The sequence below is a fragment of the Vulpes vulpes genome, chromosome 5 (genome assembly GCF_048418805.1).
Source record: "Vulpes vulpes isolate BD-2025 chromosome 5, VulVul3, whole genome shotgun sequence".
In the NCBI taxonomy this organism is placed as follows: Eukaryota; Metazoa; Chordata; class Mammalia; order Carnivora; family Canidae; genus Vulpes; species Vulpes vulpes.
In genome coordinates, this window is record NC_132784.1 from 52484110 (window position 1) to 52499232 (window position 15123).

General features: G+C 35.7%; 1 long non-coding RNA gene across 1 annotated transcript in view; it reads right to left on the bottom strand.

The window, feature by feature from the left end:
* Positions 1 to 1888: 1888 nt before the first annotated feature.
* LOC140598885 (uncharacterized) overlaps positions 1889 to 15123 on the bottom strand; it is a 30465-nt gene continuing 17230 nt past the window's right edge. Inside the window, exon 4 of the long non-coding RNA XR_012001431.1 lies at positions 1889 to 2377. This is a non-coding gene — a long non-coding RNA (uncharacterized lncRNA). The remainder of the gene's footprint in view (positions 2378 to 15123) is intronic.

Sequence of the window (15123 nt, forward strand, 5' to 3'; positions counted from 1 at the left end):
ACATGTGTGGCAAACCATGCACTTCATTGGTACTAGTTTCATTTAGTTCCTCAATCTTGGTTTAAAAATATTTAAAAGATAAATCTTGTATCTTTCCCCATGTTGCTGCATCTGTGGTGCTCTTTCCCTTTGCTTTCCTCTTTCCACCTGGTATCCCTTTCTTTCCACCTGAGCAAATTCTTTAACAAGTTCCCATAGCATGAGTCTGCTGCTGCTGAATTTTTTTAGCTTTTGAATGTCTGAAAGAGCCTCTACTTCATCTTCGTTTTTGGCAAACGTTATTTCTGGACATCAAATTCTACCTGCACACTTTTCCCCAGAGTTTTAAAGATACTGCTGTAGCATCTTCTTGCTCTCATTTTCATATTATTTTCCAACAACAAAAAAATCTATTGTGATGCTTATATATTTTTTCTTTTAGTTGTCTTTAATATTATTTTTTAACATTGGTTTTGAGCAATGTAATTATGCTATGACTTGCTGTTGTTTCCTCCATGATTCTTACACATGGAGTTCCTTGAACTTATTGAAATCATTGGTTTATAGTATTATCACATTAGGGAAAATATTGACCATTGTTCTTCAAATATTTTTCTGTCACCCCTGTGGAGATGCTAATTGCATATATATTCCTTCTCATGAGGCTGTCCCACAGTCACTGATGCTCTATTTAATTTCAATTATTTTTTTTTCCTCTCTGTCTTTTTTTTTGGGTAGTTTCATTTGCTGTGTCTTCATGGTCTCTAACCTTCCTCCAATATCTCATCTCATCTTCTTCAATTCATACAACATGCTTTATTTATTTCTTTATTTCTGGTTTGTGTTTATCTCATACACTGTAATATCACGAATGTATGAATAGCACACACCTCCATAAATTTCTTCATTTAAGTCACAATTGCAAATTGTGTAAGTGGTAGTAGAATAAAAGGTAAACCAAGATAATTTAAGCATAAAATCAGTCAGAGTCTTAACTAAGAAATTGTCTTAACTGAGGCACGAGGAAGTTATCAACATAAATAAATGCTGAAGGAAAGTTCTGGAACTCTGTGCCCGCACTGTTAAGGTCAAAGCTGGTATAAAGGCTTATATTCTTTGATTTTCAACATCCTTTAATGGTTAAATAAACAACAAAAAATTGACATAAAACATAGAGATGGATGAAAATAAACGTGTCTACTAACAACAAATTATGGCAGATAAGAAATATATGAAAATAATATCCATTAAATAACTTGCTTAGACTAGAATTTAATCTCTTCTCTCATTTTCCCTCTTAACTTTATCTTTCTCTCCTGACAAAGCCTCTAAGTGAACTCAACCCTTAACATTTCTTCAAGGATAACCAAATGCAGTATTGACTGCTGCTAATGGAAACTATCCTGTAATGTGTCAGATAAGTGTTGACTTGAATGGGCCCTTCAGTCACATGCAGCAATTCCAGCATATTTTGTCCAGTAACTTTGTTCCTTTCTTCTCTACAGGAATCATTCACCCTGTCCTTTTCACCCTTTTATGCTTTCCCAGGACACATTCTCTGCCATTTTTTCAACCTTTATTTTTCTCCTGGAATCTCAAATGAATTTTTTAAAAAACCCAATTTATGAACTAAACTAAACTCCCATGATCCTGTGACCTTCCACCTTTCTTCATCATGTGCACACACTCCTTATGTGACAAAATTTCCAGAAAAATTTAAGTATGCCCGTAATCCCCATTTCCTCCACTGTAGTTTTGTCCCAAATTAAAACCACTGTGGGTTTTTAAAAAAGATATTTATTTATTTATTTATTCATGACAGACACAGAGAAAGAGAGAGGCAGTGACATAGGCAGAGGAAGAAGCAGGCTCCATGCAGGAAGCCTGATGTGGGACTTGATCCCAGAATTTGGGATCATGCCTAAAGGCAGAGGCAGATGTTCAACTGCTGAGCCACCCAGGCATCCCAAAACCACTGTGCTTTTATTCCCACTATTCTTTAGAAAATGTTCTTGGCATCATCACTGACCATCATAGTCAAGTCTTCACATACTCTGAAATGTTAATAAATAAAATAAAATGTCTTTTTATTTTAGACAGAAAACAGAGCATGGGGGTGGGTGTAGAAGGGGACAGAGGGAGAGGAAGAAATAGTCCTCACTGAGTGTGCAGCCTGATGTGAGGCTTGATCCCACAATCCTGAGATCACAATTTGAGATAAAATCAAGAGTCAGACACTCGGGGATCCCTGGGTGGTGCAGCAGTTTGGCGCCTGCCTTTGGCCCAGGGCGCGGTCTTGGAGACCCGGGATCGAATCCCACGTCGGGCTCCCAGTGCATGGAGCCTGCTTCTCCCTCTGCCTGTGTCTCTGCCTCTCTCTCTCTCTCTGTCTCTGTGACTATCATAAATAAATAAAAATTAAAAAAAAAGTGTCAGACACTCAACCAACTGAGCCACGTAGGCACCCCTTTAAAAAAGTATGTCAAAACAGTTCCTAGGTACCTAGGTCAGTAGATTTTCCTGGTAGATGGCTAGGTCAGTTCCTTCTGGCTGGAAATAAGAACCCCACAAGAGTAAAAAGGTAAGTTCAATATACTACACATATATTTTGTTATCTTGCCTGTATATATTTTTGAATTGAAATTGAAATGGTTCAGGTGCATCTTCTTTGGTTGGCATATACCACCTGTATGTCACATACAAACATTTGAGTTTTCAAACATATAACTGTCCACTCATTAGCCTTCACATAATGAGAACTTTTTCCAAAAGTGTTCTTCTAATGCCAACCCTTTATTGTTTATGAAGCTAAATAATTGTGACATAAGCAAACTTTGATCCTGGGAGATGTGTGGGCATGAACCAAGCACATGGTCTGGCAGGTCACAACTTACACATCAATTCAAATTGAAGTCATTTTGGGGATGGTGTGCCACAATGATTTGAATCAGGACTAAAGAAATGTGCACCATTTGTTGTGGACTAAACGTTTGTGTTCCCCAAAAAGTCTTATCTTGAAATTCACCAAATTCATCTGCTGAAATTTGCATCTTAAATTTCACATGTTGAAATACCAATATGAAAATATCAGAAGGTGAAGCCTTCAGGAAGTGATTAGGTATGAGGGTGGAGCCCTTGTGAACTGGGTTAATGCCTCTGTAAGAAGAGACTTTGGAGAGAGGATCTTCTCTGTTTCCTCTGCATGAGGATACCATGAGAAGACTCTCAAGAATTCTCAGTCTCCAGAAGTGTGAAAAATAAATTTCTGTTGCTTAAGCCACCTAGTCTATGGCATTTCATTATAGCAGCTCAACCTGACTATGACAACATTGAATACAAAATATCATAAGACTAAGTATTCTTTTTGTGCTTTGATTTTAGGGTAAAGAATAGTCTGGGACTAATGCCTAAGAGATGGAATTGAAGCCAGGTGATGGTGTTTGCAATGATGGTATCATGGAAAAGAAGAGTTTTGTTAGAGCTAAGACAGCCTAGAGAAACATACCCTCAAGCCTTGGGTAGTAGCAAAAGGCAGAGCAAATGCTGGTAGTGATACTGACAAAAGGTTCTAGAGTTAAGAAGCTTCACATGAATGTCACTTCCTGTTTTACAGGCATAAATTTGGCGTCTGGTTGACACAGAAGGCATAGATCAGATGAAACTTCCAGGTTACAAATACTTTTCTTGTATTCTCCTGAATTTTGATTAAAATTGATGCCAGTTGATTTTTGTGGAATAAATTGCATTTCAAAATTATTTAGAGATATTTTAAAACAGTGTTTAATAACTGTGAAAAGCCTATATGAATTATGATAGCAAAGTGATGTCCTCCAGGAATGTGTTACATAAGATTGTAGTCAGCTTGCTCTTAGCAACTTATTTGGAAAAGAACACTACTCTTGTTGATCCCCAAATAATCTGTAGAAATTAAAATCAGCATGGGAATGACACAATGAATGTAAATAAGTTCGGCAGGGAAGTAAAAGGGTTAATGTTTTATTTAACAAATCTGTTGACCCCAAAATGAAGAGCTACAACAGATGGTTGTATTTAAATATACACAGTTATCAACATACCCCTATTATTTAATGCAACACATTGTAATAAGACCACTGAGAGATTTAAGTAGTAAACCTCCGGGGATCCAAGGGGAGATGCAAGTGGGATGTGGTAGGATGTTTAATATTAAGTCTAAGTACCACATGTACTGTATTAAAAAAATAGAATATCTAGAGCAGACACAGCAGTGGAGGGTTCTCAGGCTCCTGAGAATCACGTGGGAGACTTTCCGCTCACAGATACCTTGCAAAACATCTCTGCAGTTGAAGGAGGGCAGGGTGGCTGTGACTTTAGGCCACTCCATGTTTTCTCCAGCCATAAGTAGGTGTAGAACAGCTCCTGCATATCTGCCATCAAGGGCTAAACACCTGATTGCCTTCTAAAGGACTGTCTTGAAATCATCTGTTTCTAACTGGGATTTCTTCTACCTCTCTGCCCTCCTTCAGTTTCCTAGTACTTCATCAGCTAGATTTCTTAATTAAAAAAGAAAAATTCCCTAGATTTTGTTCCTGGAGAATTCACAGCCTCATGCTCTTGCATATGTTGACTGTTCTGTGAATATTCATTAAATAAAAACATGAAAAATAATTTGTTTATATCAATCCTGATTAGTAGAAAGTAATCTTCTTTTAAGAAATATGTGGAGGAAAGTCTAGATGGAAACAGAAACTCTTAAAAGCTGAGAAAAATTTATATTTAGACCAGGAGACTCTATGAAATAGTAGGTGACATATGTGACATTCAAGTCATAGTATAAAATAATTTAATGAGTGAAATGCCTTAGATAAAAGTCTTAGTTAGATGACAGGTGAATTTATAAGTTAATATGAGTTAGCACAGGGAGGTACATCAAATAGGCTATCTTCACTATGTGAGTTATCTAACGTGTTTTTCCCTAAGGACGATTAAATGGAAAATTTCCAAAATTTAAGGGAAAATTAAATATGAAGGTAGCCTTTGCTCAGAGGAATATTTAACATTTTGTAGAGACAATTATTAAAATCCCAGCTTCTAAGATATGTGAACACACACAGGAACGAACATGTTTTGATATCACATAAGAAGAGATACCTTTAGTGCCACACAAAATCTAGGAAAAAACTTTATTCTTTATAAATTTTTAAAAAATGTCAAAACAGAAATAACATATATGGAAAGAAAAAGAAAAGTATTGATGCTACCAAAGAATAATGTATTTTGTTCCAAGGTCAAAGAGCTAGTGACAGTAGAGACTGTCCCAGCCTGACATTCCTGGAGGAGTAACTGAACCAGTTTCTGCATGTCCCGCAGGGTCCTGTTATCCAAAATGGTGACAGTGTGACACGTGCTGAAGTCAGTTTTGGCAGTTTTGATATTATCCAGACTCATAAGTAATAATGCCTGAGTTCAGAGCCAGCAGAACTGTAAATCTAATAACCACCTGTGGATTCCAGGACACATAACAGGAATAAGAACTAAGAGAAAGATCGATTGGACCCCTTGTCAGTCTGATGCCTGGGAACTCAGACATAGAATATTTCCATCAGTGGGCATGGGCAGCATTGGCTCCATTACCCACACTATGTGCTTTAGCATTCTAACCCCACAGTGCTTAGCAGGCTTTGTGCCAGGTGATGTGCAAGGAGCAAGGATGCAAAGATGATTTCCTCGGTTTGTGTTGGTGAAGATAACCAGGGAAAGAAGAAAGTGCAACACTGGGTATTGGCAAATGATGACCTATTATTATAGTAGTCAAATGAACACAATTTTTTAAAAATATAGTTAGCTGGTAAGATTTTATTGTCAGCCATTTATTTTATTTTGAAATTAATATGTAACTTAAGATGACGTCATCCTTGTTCTTTCTATAGAATTTTTAAAAGGAGACTGAAATTTCTGATATACTCACCAAGGCATACTAGCACTTAGTTTAACTTAAAAATTTATAGAAGACAATGAATATGTTGGGAGGGAAAAAATGTATTTTACCCTTCTTGGTTCTTTGGTTGGTCTAATAATTTAAAATTAAACTGGACAGTTTAACAGGAGAAAAACAAATTTAATTATGCATGTATGGGGGAACCCATAAGAATATGAGACCCAAGGGAAGCCAGTCAGTCAAGGCTTATATGTCATCCTGAGCTAAAGCATGGGAAAGGGACCTGGACTTCAAAGGAGAGGAGGATGATTCACAGGACAATAAGAAGGGTAGATGTTTGGTAATTGTTTGGCTGCCATACATATAAGAGCATTTAAAAAGTTATCTCTGTTAATAACTCTCTTCCTGGGCCAGGCTGCCAGTCTAAGTAATTTTGATAGGTAAGGGAGAGGTAAAAGTGGTTTTTTTGTTGTTTGTTTTTTTGAGGCTTTTGGGTCTTGATTGCCTTTAGCTCAAAATAATTCACATGCCAAAGTGGCATATTCTGGGGTCACATATTTTGCTCCCTTTCGACAGCAATGTATTTTTTTAATCATAGAGTCTTGGTTTATGAAAATGTCATTTTTGTACATAAACTTTGTGCATGTTGTTTAGGATACAGAGTGATATTTCAATTTAATTGTTTTAATAAGAATTTCTTTATATAAAATATCAATATACAGATATACAATTTTTGCGTATTTCAAATTAATATTCTCTGTCATTTTCAGGCATAATATCTTTAACAAAATAATTCCACATTTTTAAGCAATTCTTGAACAGATAGCAAATTTGATGTATAGTAAGTTGTGATCACTTTAATCATCACACAGAGTGTTTTCTTTTTAAAATTTTATTTAATTAATGAATTTATTTTAGAGTGAACACAAGTAGAGGGAAGGGCAGAGAGAGAGGCTCTGCTCTGAACATGGAGCCCAAAGCAGGGCTTGATCTCAAAATCCTGAGATAATGACCTGAGCCAAATCCAAGACTTGGACACTCAACTGACTGGGCTACCCAGGTGCCTCTCACCATATCATTTTAATCAAAATTCTTCACTATTTGTTATATTTTGCATATTTTCAGTTGTCAAGAAACTTAAATATTTCCAAGCTAGCTCTAATAACACAATAATGTCATTGTATCTGATGCATATAATCACTTATTCCAAAACTACTTAACTGGACAAATAGCTACCAACTTCCAAACGCAGTGAAAGGCTATGGGAAAGCTTGAATGAAAACTCCAGTTGAGTGAAACTTATATTTAATGGTGGGGAAAGGGAAGTTGATGAATGAATATATATATGTTATGCTATAATTAAAGGAATAAAGTAATAAACATTTTCCCTTGTATAGTGAAAAATCTTTTAGTAAGCATGTAAATTATTCATATTTTGCAGTGGTGATTAGTGATACAAAAGAATATTGCAGAAACTTAGGAGGAGGTAAAAACCACTTCTAACTATTGTTTTATGTTAAAACTGGGCAAAATATGTTTCTAATATTGGTAAGTCTAAAAAAATTAACTACTTTAAGTGACAAACCTCAGTAGATGTTTAAATATTAGTCGGGAATTCAGATAGAATTGTAGAAAGTGGCCTCAAAATTATTTGTCTTAGATCTCAGTGCAGATATAGTATAAAATGCACAAAGTTCCTAGAAAAAGTGTGGTCCCAAAATGTCGATGGAGATTGAAGTAGCTCTCCAATTGTAAAGGCACTGGACAAAGATTTTCTGTGTAAAATATTATCATATGTCCCTTTGTAAACTACTCAGTATGAAGTATGAAATATAAAGAAAAATGGACCAATTCATATCATGCTTTATATATTTTACTTGGAGTCTACAACCTCAGAAACATGAAAATCTCTGATAGAGATTACCAGTCCAATTAAAATAATTTAGTTTCTTGATTTTTTATGGCATCTTAATAAAGTGGGTTTTGTTTTTGTTTCTGTCTTATATACTGAACAAAATTATTTGGCAAGGGATTTGTCATAGTATTTTATTCCCATGCATCTGTTCTATACTCTAATTATCCTGCACTTTTTAATAATACATTTACATGAGTGACTTTAATCTCCTGAAGCAGCACATAGCAAAGAGGAAGTTAATGTACAAGTAAAAAGAATTCGAGAACCTAGATCTAATAGCCCATAGCATTACATGCCTGGACTTGGTGTGTAGCATAGCTTTTCTACACTTTACTAAATAAGGTCAGTAAGTTCAATTTGTTCAGACACACACACACACACACACACAGATGCAAACATGCACAATTATATGGTGAGAAATGTAATCTAACAGCTTACAATTTTTATTTTGGTCACAAGGCTAGATTTAGGAGTTTTAGTCACTGAAAGTTAAAACACATGTTATCATTCGGGGCATGTATATTTTATTTCTATCCCAATTTTTATGTAAAAGTTAGCTTTTTGCCTTCATATTGAGCCTACTTATATATCATAATATGTTTAAATGGCTGAATTCAAATAGCATGGACCCATTCATAGACACCTTGGTATCATAAAAGTAAAAACAAAGGAAATAAACCAGAAATGAGCAAGGCTCATGATTTGGCTATACATTGCTTAGTGCACAAAAGGAATAAAAGAAGGGATTGTTGGCAGAAAACTATGCTTGCAAAGTGCCTGTTATCTAACTTCTAGCCACATGAGAACTCTAAACGAGTTCTTATTCTCATATAAACTACCTGATTGATTCATTACATTATATGCTCTTAGAACAAATTAAGAGATACTCTCCAAACTGATTTTGGTTATTATTGTCAAAATCATGCTTCATACTAGTACCTAAACAGAGAATAACAATTAGAAATGGATCTGGTCGAGAACTGTAGTAAATCACACTGATGACCTTCTTTCTAGAAGAATCTCCTGAAGAACAGTGCACTAAATGCACTGTACTATTTGTAGTATTCAAGAATGGCTAACCCTGGTCCATGTAAACCACGGATTTTTAAGAGAAGTGAACACACGCACAAGTGACTATGTTACCATAGGGTCAATTCATACACACAGACACATGCACACACAAACATATAGGTATATGCATAACTGCACGAATCTCTTATTTTAAAATTGTACGTGTAAGTTTGTAGTTACATATACAGGTATAAATAAGTATAAACATCAATACAAATATATGGATGAATATTTCTACCTTCTACAATATCAGGCCTTCTAGCTCATCATCTGGCACACTTGTGATCTAATTATAGTTATGACTCTGGAGTCAGTGGGGCAATGGGGTAGATTTTAAAGAATGTTAGCGTCTCCTCCCAAAATCAAAAATTGCTTAGCTTCATTCTGGGAAAATGTTTACGCATGATTTTTTAGATTTATTTATTTTAGAGAGAGAGAATGTGTGAGCAGGGGAGAGGAGGGGCAGAAGGAGAGGGAGAGAGATAATCTTCAGGTAGACCCACTGCCAATGTGGGGCTCAATTCCACTACCCTGAGATTGTGATCTGAGTGGAAACCAAGAGTCAAGGCTTAACCGCCTGAGCCACCCAGGTGTCCCTTACCCATGACTTACTTTCTTATAACTATGGTTGTCATATTTTTGATGGTGGGTATGGGGGTGGGGAGTCATATCTTTTCTCTTTTACTGTCTGCATTTACTTCACTACTATTTTAATTTTTTCTGTTATTGAACATCCAGGTCACAAACTAGACCATTTCACAATGCTTTTATGCTGTGAACACACATTTTTCCTAACTGCCCAGCCATGGCAATCTCATAATGCTCTAAATTGGTGGCGAGGAAAGGGATTCCCTCTGGAAGCTCTTGAAATTGTTTTGCTAACAAAACCAGGTTTTGCCTGCTTTCCATGGCCGGTGGTCCCATGTAGATCCAATGTAAACACTTTCCTCAGGATGTAAAAGCTTTAATTAGCCCCCCATTGTACTCAATCCAGCAAATGGAGTAGTTTACGAACCAATAGATTCCTGTTTTCATCACTTATTAGCCTGCAATTTACTCAGAAAAGAGTGAGTTAAGATAGGAAACAAATGAAAGCATGCTCGCGCTGAAGAGTGGGAAAAACACTAGCTATTGTCTGCAGGGCTCCTAACATAACGGAAAAGAGTCATACTTTATGAATGAATAACACATAGAAAAGCTGGGCTAAGAAAAAAGTCAGGATGAAAAAACAGAACTTCATCTCAATTTAGTACCATGTAGCAAAAATTGTGTGCACAAGTAATTTCAAAATAAGGCAACTTTGAATATGTGCAATAATTTTGCATGAAAAATTATTACAATCTGTTAATGCTGATGCCAACTGCAAATGACTAGGTATTCTAACTTCAATGTGATCCTTTTCAAACTATTCAAAATTCTAGCTGGTTCTAAGAAAATATTCATTCCTAAATTCTGACTCAAGTTTTATGAGCAAAAATTCATAATATAGGTTTCAGGATTATCAATATAAAGAAAACAAGAGATTATATGACTGTCTAAGATAAGATTGACCAATATCATTACAGTCATTGTATGAAGCTAGAATAAAAAGAGTATTTGATCATAAATTTAAAAAAATAAATTCTAAGACATTTAAAACTGTTTCACTTTGAAAGTATTTTAAAATCTAAAGTGATATTCGGGATGCCTGGTTGACTTAGTTTATTGAGCATCTGACTCTTGATTTCAGCTCAGGCCCTAATCTCAGAGTCATGGGATCAAGCCCTGCATCAGGCCTCAAACTCAGCATGGAGTCTGCTTGTCCCTCTCCCTCTGCTCCTCCCCCTGCTGTCTCTCTCTCTCAAATAAATAAAATCTTAAGAAAAAAATAATGTGACATCCATTTTGGAAAGAAATTTTCAGCATGTTAGGTATTAAATGAATATTACAATAATTTTTTTAAAACTAAAGGGAAAATAACTTCACCCCGTAGATAGTTAAATATCTACCTCAAAATTTATAGACCAGCAGGTTAAATCAGTGTACTTGTACTTATATTACTAGGCAAACAGTGAATGTGGGCTGCCCAATATTATCATTACAACATGATAAATTTTAAAACAAACTGTTCCTAACATGCCTAAAATATATCTATGACTGCACCAAATTATGGCACCCTTAGTGTGGTGACCTTATTCTTTTGCTTTCATTACTTTGTAAAATATTCTGGATGGACATCATAGCCTAAATAGTTTTATCCTTTGAATAAAATGGTACAGAGATTAGTCTAGCTTTGAAGTAACTGAGACATAGATTCATTCATCTTTTCATTGGTTGATAAATCTCCTCTTGCTTTCAAATCTACAAATTTGGTATCATATTTCATATTATAGACTTTTATGGATATTGAGTTAATGAAAGTGGAATACATGGCATAACTAGCCACTTAGTTGAATGACGTCTACATCATATAACAGAGGAAAGTATTTATGTTGAGTGTGGTGAAGGATGACAAATTATAGAAAATGAGGAGGAAAGTGGAGACAGGAGGGATAAAAAAGAAATTCTAAATTCATTGTAGTGTTGGCTAAAAAATGTTTATAATGTTCATGCCATGGAAAAATGCTATTTTTATTTATTTATTTATTTTTTATTTATTTATTTATTTATTTATTTATTTTGAAAAATGCTATTTTTAAAGTAAATAATACTTGCACACATATTTGTATAAAGTCTAGTAGAATTAATAGTTTTAGGTATGTTTAAATATTAAGGATAGCTATTTAATTTTATAAAATATATCTTACTTATTTTAAAATCATCACTTAGTTGTGTCTGTCATTATTTGTGACAGCAATACTTTTTAATATTCAGCACAGAATCTTTAATAGTTTTTGTGCAATGACTCCTAAACAGTTTATCATTTTTATACTATTTTGAATAATTGTTTCATTTTTAATAGCTTATAGATTGCACATAAAAATGAGATATATCTATATTACTTCATATATGTAACCCCACTAAAATCATTTATCACGGTGTTTTCTATATGCCTCAGACTCTTCTGGAAACATTCATGCCTTCCGTAACTAACTGCAATTTTACTTCTTTTCCCATGCTAAGACCACGTAAATTTTTCTTGTTTTGTGCTGTGTCGTGCCATCTATCCAATGTTGAACAGAAGTAGTGAGAGCAGATCCTCTTTACTTATTTCTACCAGAAGAGGGACATTGCTTAATATTCTGTGTTTGAGTATAATGTCTGCTGTACGTTTTCCAGTAATGACTCTCAATGGAAAGATAATATATCTTTTTATTTTTAGTTTTCCATGAGTTTATTCATGAATTGGCTTGAATTTTGACAAAAATTTTCTTGGTATCTATTAAGAAGTGTGTCTAGATTGTCTCCTTCTGTCAATATGGTGATTGTCTAACCTTTAGATATTAATGCCAACATGCACTCTTGATATCCCGACCCCCAGTTAGTGCATCTATTCCTCTTTTGTATTGTTGGATCTGATTTGGTAGTACTTGTGACGAATCCCTGATAGAGATTGGTCTGTAATTTATATTTCTTGATGACATTTTCAGATCTTATAAAACTAGTTGTAAGGTATTGCTTCTTGCTCTATTTTCTGGACAGGTTGGTGCTCTACTCGGACCACTCTCGTCTTTTACTGACTGGAAGCAAGCACTCAAAGGCTGCAAGTGCAGGTGGCTGGCAGCTCTCAGCTAAGTTTCTCTCCAGGAACTGCCTTGGCCTTCAGGAGCCTCCTCCTCCTCAAGGCCTCATGGGTGTGATGTCTCAGGCTTTTGAGAGGTATGATGGGGGCAAGCCATGCACTGAACAAATACACTGAAGCTGAAAGGGATTACTCATCATTTAAAAGGCTATAATTTGAGCCAGAGGTCTACCTTCCAGCATATCAATGGTGCAACACCTCCTCCAAACCGAAGAGTGCTTAAAACAGATGATTAGGTCCAGAGTTCAATTACTAGAGCAAGAGAAGATTGGAAAGAATTCAATTCTTAGCAAAATTATCTCCCCCAAATCCATACCTTTTTGGCACCTTGGTAATCTTCTATTCTTTGTCTTTTAAGCAGTTTCCGTGATCAACCTAGATTGGTACTGAGAATGCTTTTGATGAAGTTAAAAGTGAACATCTGAATTAGTTTTTTTTTTGTTTGTTTGTTTGTTTTGTTTTCTGGAGTTTATTCTCTGGTCTGATTAGATTAAAAGGGAGTAAGAAATCTGTTTCTTTTTTTTTTAAGATTTAAAAAGATATATTCATTTGAGAGAGAAAGAGATAGAGAAAGCACAAGCAAAAGGAGAGGCAGAGGGGGAAGCAGACTCCCAACTGAGCTGACAGCACAACATGGAGCTCAATGCCAGGACCTAGAGATCACAGCCCGAGCAGGATGCAGATGCTTAACCAACTGAGTGACCCAAGTGCCCTGAAACTTGTTTCTATTGATAAAAGGTACACTATCCACACATCACACAGTGGCAAAACAGTTACTTAAATAACCACTTGTAGTTACAAAGATATCCAATGAGTAAAAAGCAAGTGCTCTGGGTAACAAAGTGATTGCTGTGATAGAACTCTTTAATATAAATAAGGAATATATGTTTCACTAGTTATTTCTATATGTACCAGAGAAATTGGTGGGAAAAAAATGACAATATCAGAGCTACTGATCATCAAATCAATGTCCTGTAAGGGACCAGAAACATCTATGATTTCATGAAAAGAAAATCTTATCTCCTCTATCCTCCTGGCCAGGATTTGTGTAAATGTGATACAAAATCCCTTCCTATCAGTGGCTGAATTAAACACACACTTAATCCACTAACACAAGATCTGTAATGTTAAAGTTAGGGCAAAATGATATTAATTGGAAAGGTGTGAGATCCTTAATATGGGGAGGTATGGAGATAGGCAGATTCTGCTGAATTTGATGGTCCCAAATGCCATCGAGACTCTTTTTATCAATGAGAGACCTCGTCCCATCCTTGGTGGGGGAGCTATAATGGCTAAAGTGGCCATCATGAATAGACAGTTCAGTTGACTAAAATTTGACTCTAAAAATGGTCTACAGCAATCAAGTGAAAATATCAGCCTTAGTGTATTACAGAGAAAAGTATCCAATGACTTATGGAGATTGGCGTGTAAGGGCACATTTTTCATGTAAGACTGACCAACCCTAAATTTGTCCCTCAAGACTGTCCAGAGGACAGTCTTTTCATGAGAGATGAAATACATTCTTAACAAGAGTCCCAATAACCTTGAAGAATTCTAAAGTGACTGTTACCTGTAGACAAGACAATGATGGGACACTCAAAGTGGGTTTTTTGAATTCTGTAAGGATTCCTGGAGTCACAATGGCCACATAGTGATACTTTATCACCGAGAGTGAGACAGGCAGGGATGCCATAATAGGAAAAGGTCTGAAACCATTAAAAGTACATCTACCCTGGCTGGCTGGAACTCCCAGATACTCTATCATATGTGATTCCAGAAATTGTGCAGTCTACATCAGCCTCCTACGATTTGCCCATGTTGTGGATTTGTACGTTACATGTACATGGCTTAACATCCAGAATCAGAGACCTATGTAGAGATCAGATCTGCTCTTTGCAAATCCCAGAAGCAGCAGCCCCTGAGCTATGATCTCTGTCTCATTATGAGAAGAGGCAAAGCTCTGTTGGGACAACCCTTCTTGGAGTATGATCCAGAAAGCAACTCCAGACAGAATCCAGGGTCATCAAAGAGGCCACTCCCCTGTTCCCTGTCTCTCAGGGATCATGGTGTTGCACTGACAATTATCCAGTGTCCTAAAGCCCTCAACTACTAATATTTTGTTCAGTTTCCCAGCTGTTGACTGGGGGAAGCAGCTCCTGTCCCAGTTATTCCATACAGACTGTAAGCTACGTAGTCCATTTTGTTCTGATTATTTTTTTAATGTTTAATTTCTGTGTTAAGATTTATCAACTCTAAAAAAAGATTTATTGACTCTTTCCCTATTAAGATCATTTATTTATGTATCTGAACATATATTCCTTTAATTCTTTAAAGCCCTTTCAAGTCCAGGATCTGACCTTTGAATTTAATTTCAATTGACTGTTATTATTTTTCAATATAGAGCATCTTCTTTTGATGTCTCTGTCCCTACTGTTTTTATTTATTTTATATTTCACATCAGATAACAGTTCTTTGTAGATGACATGAAGTAGAGTAGTATTGAGTTCTGTTGCCTTTTCA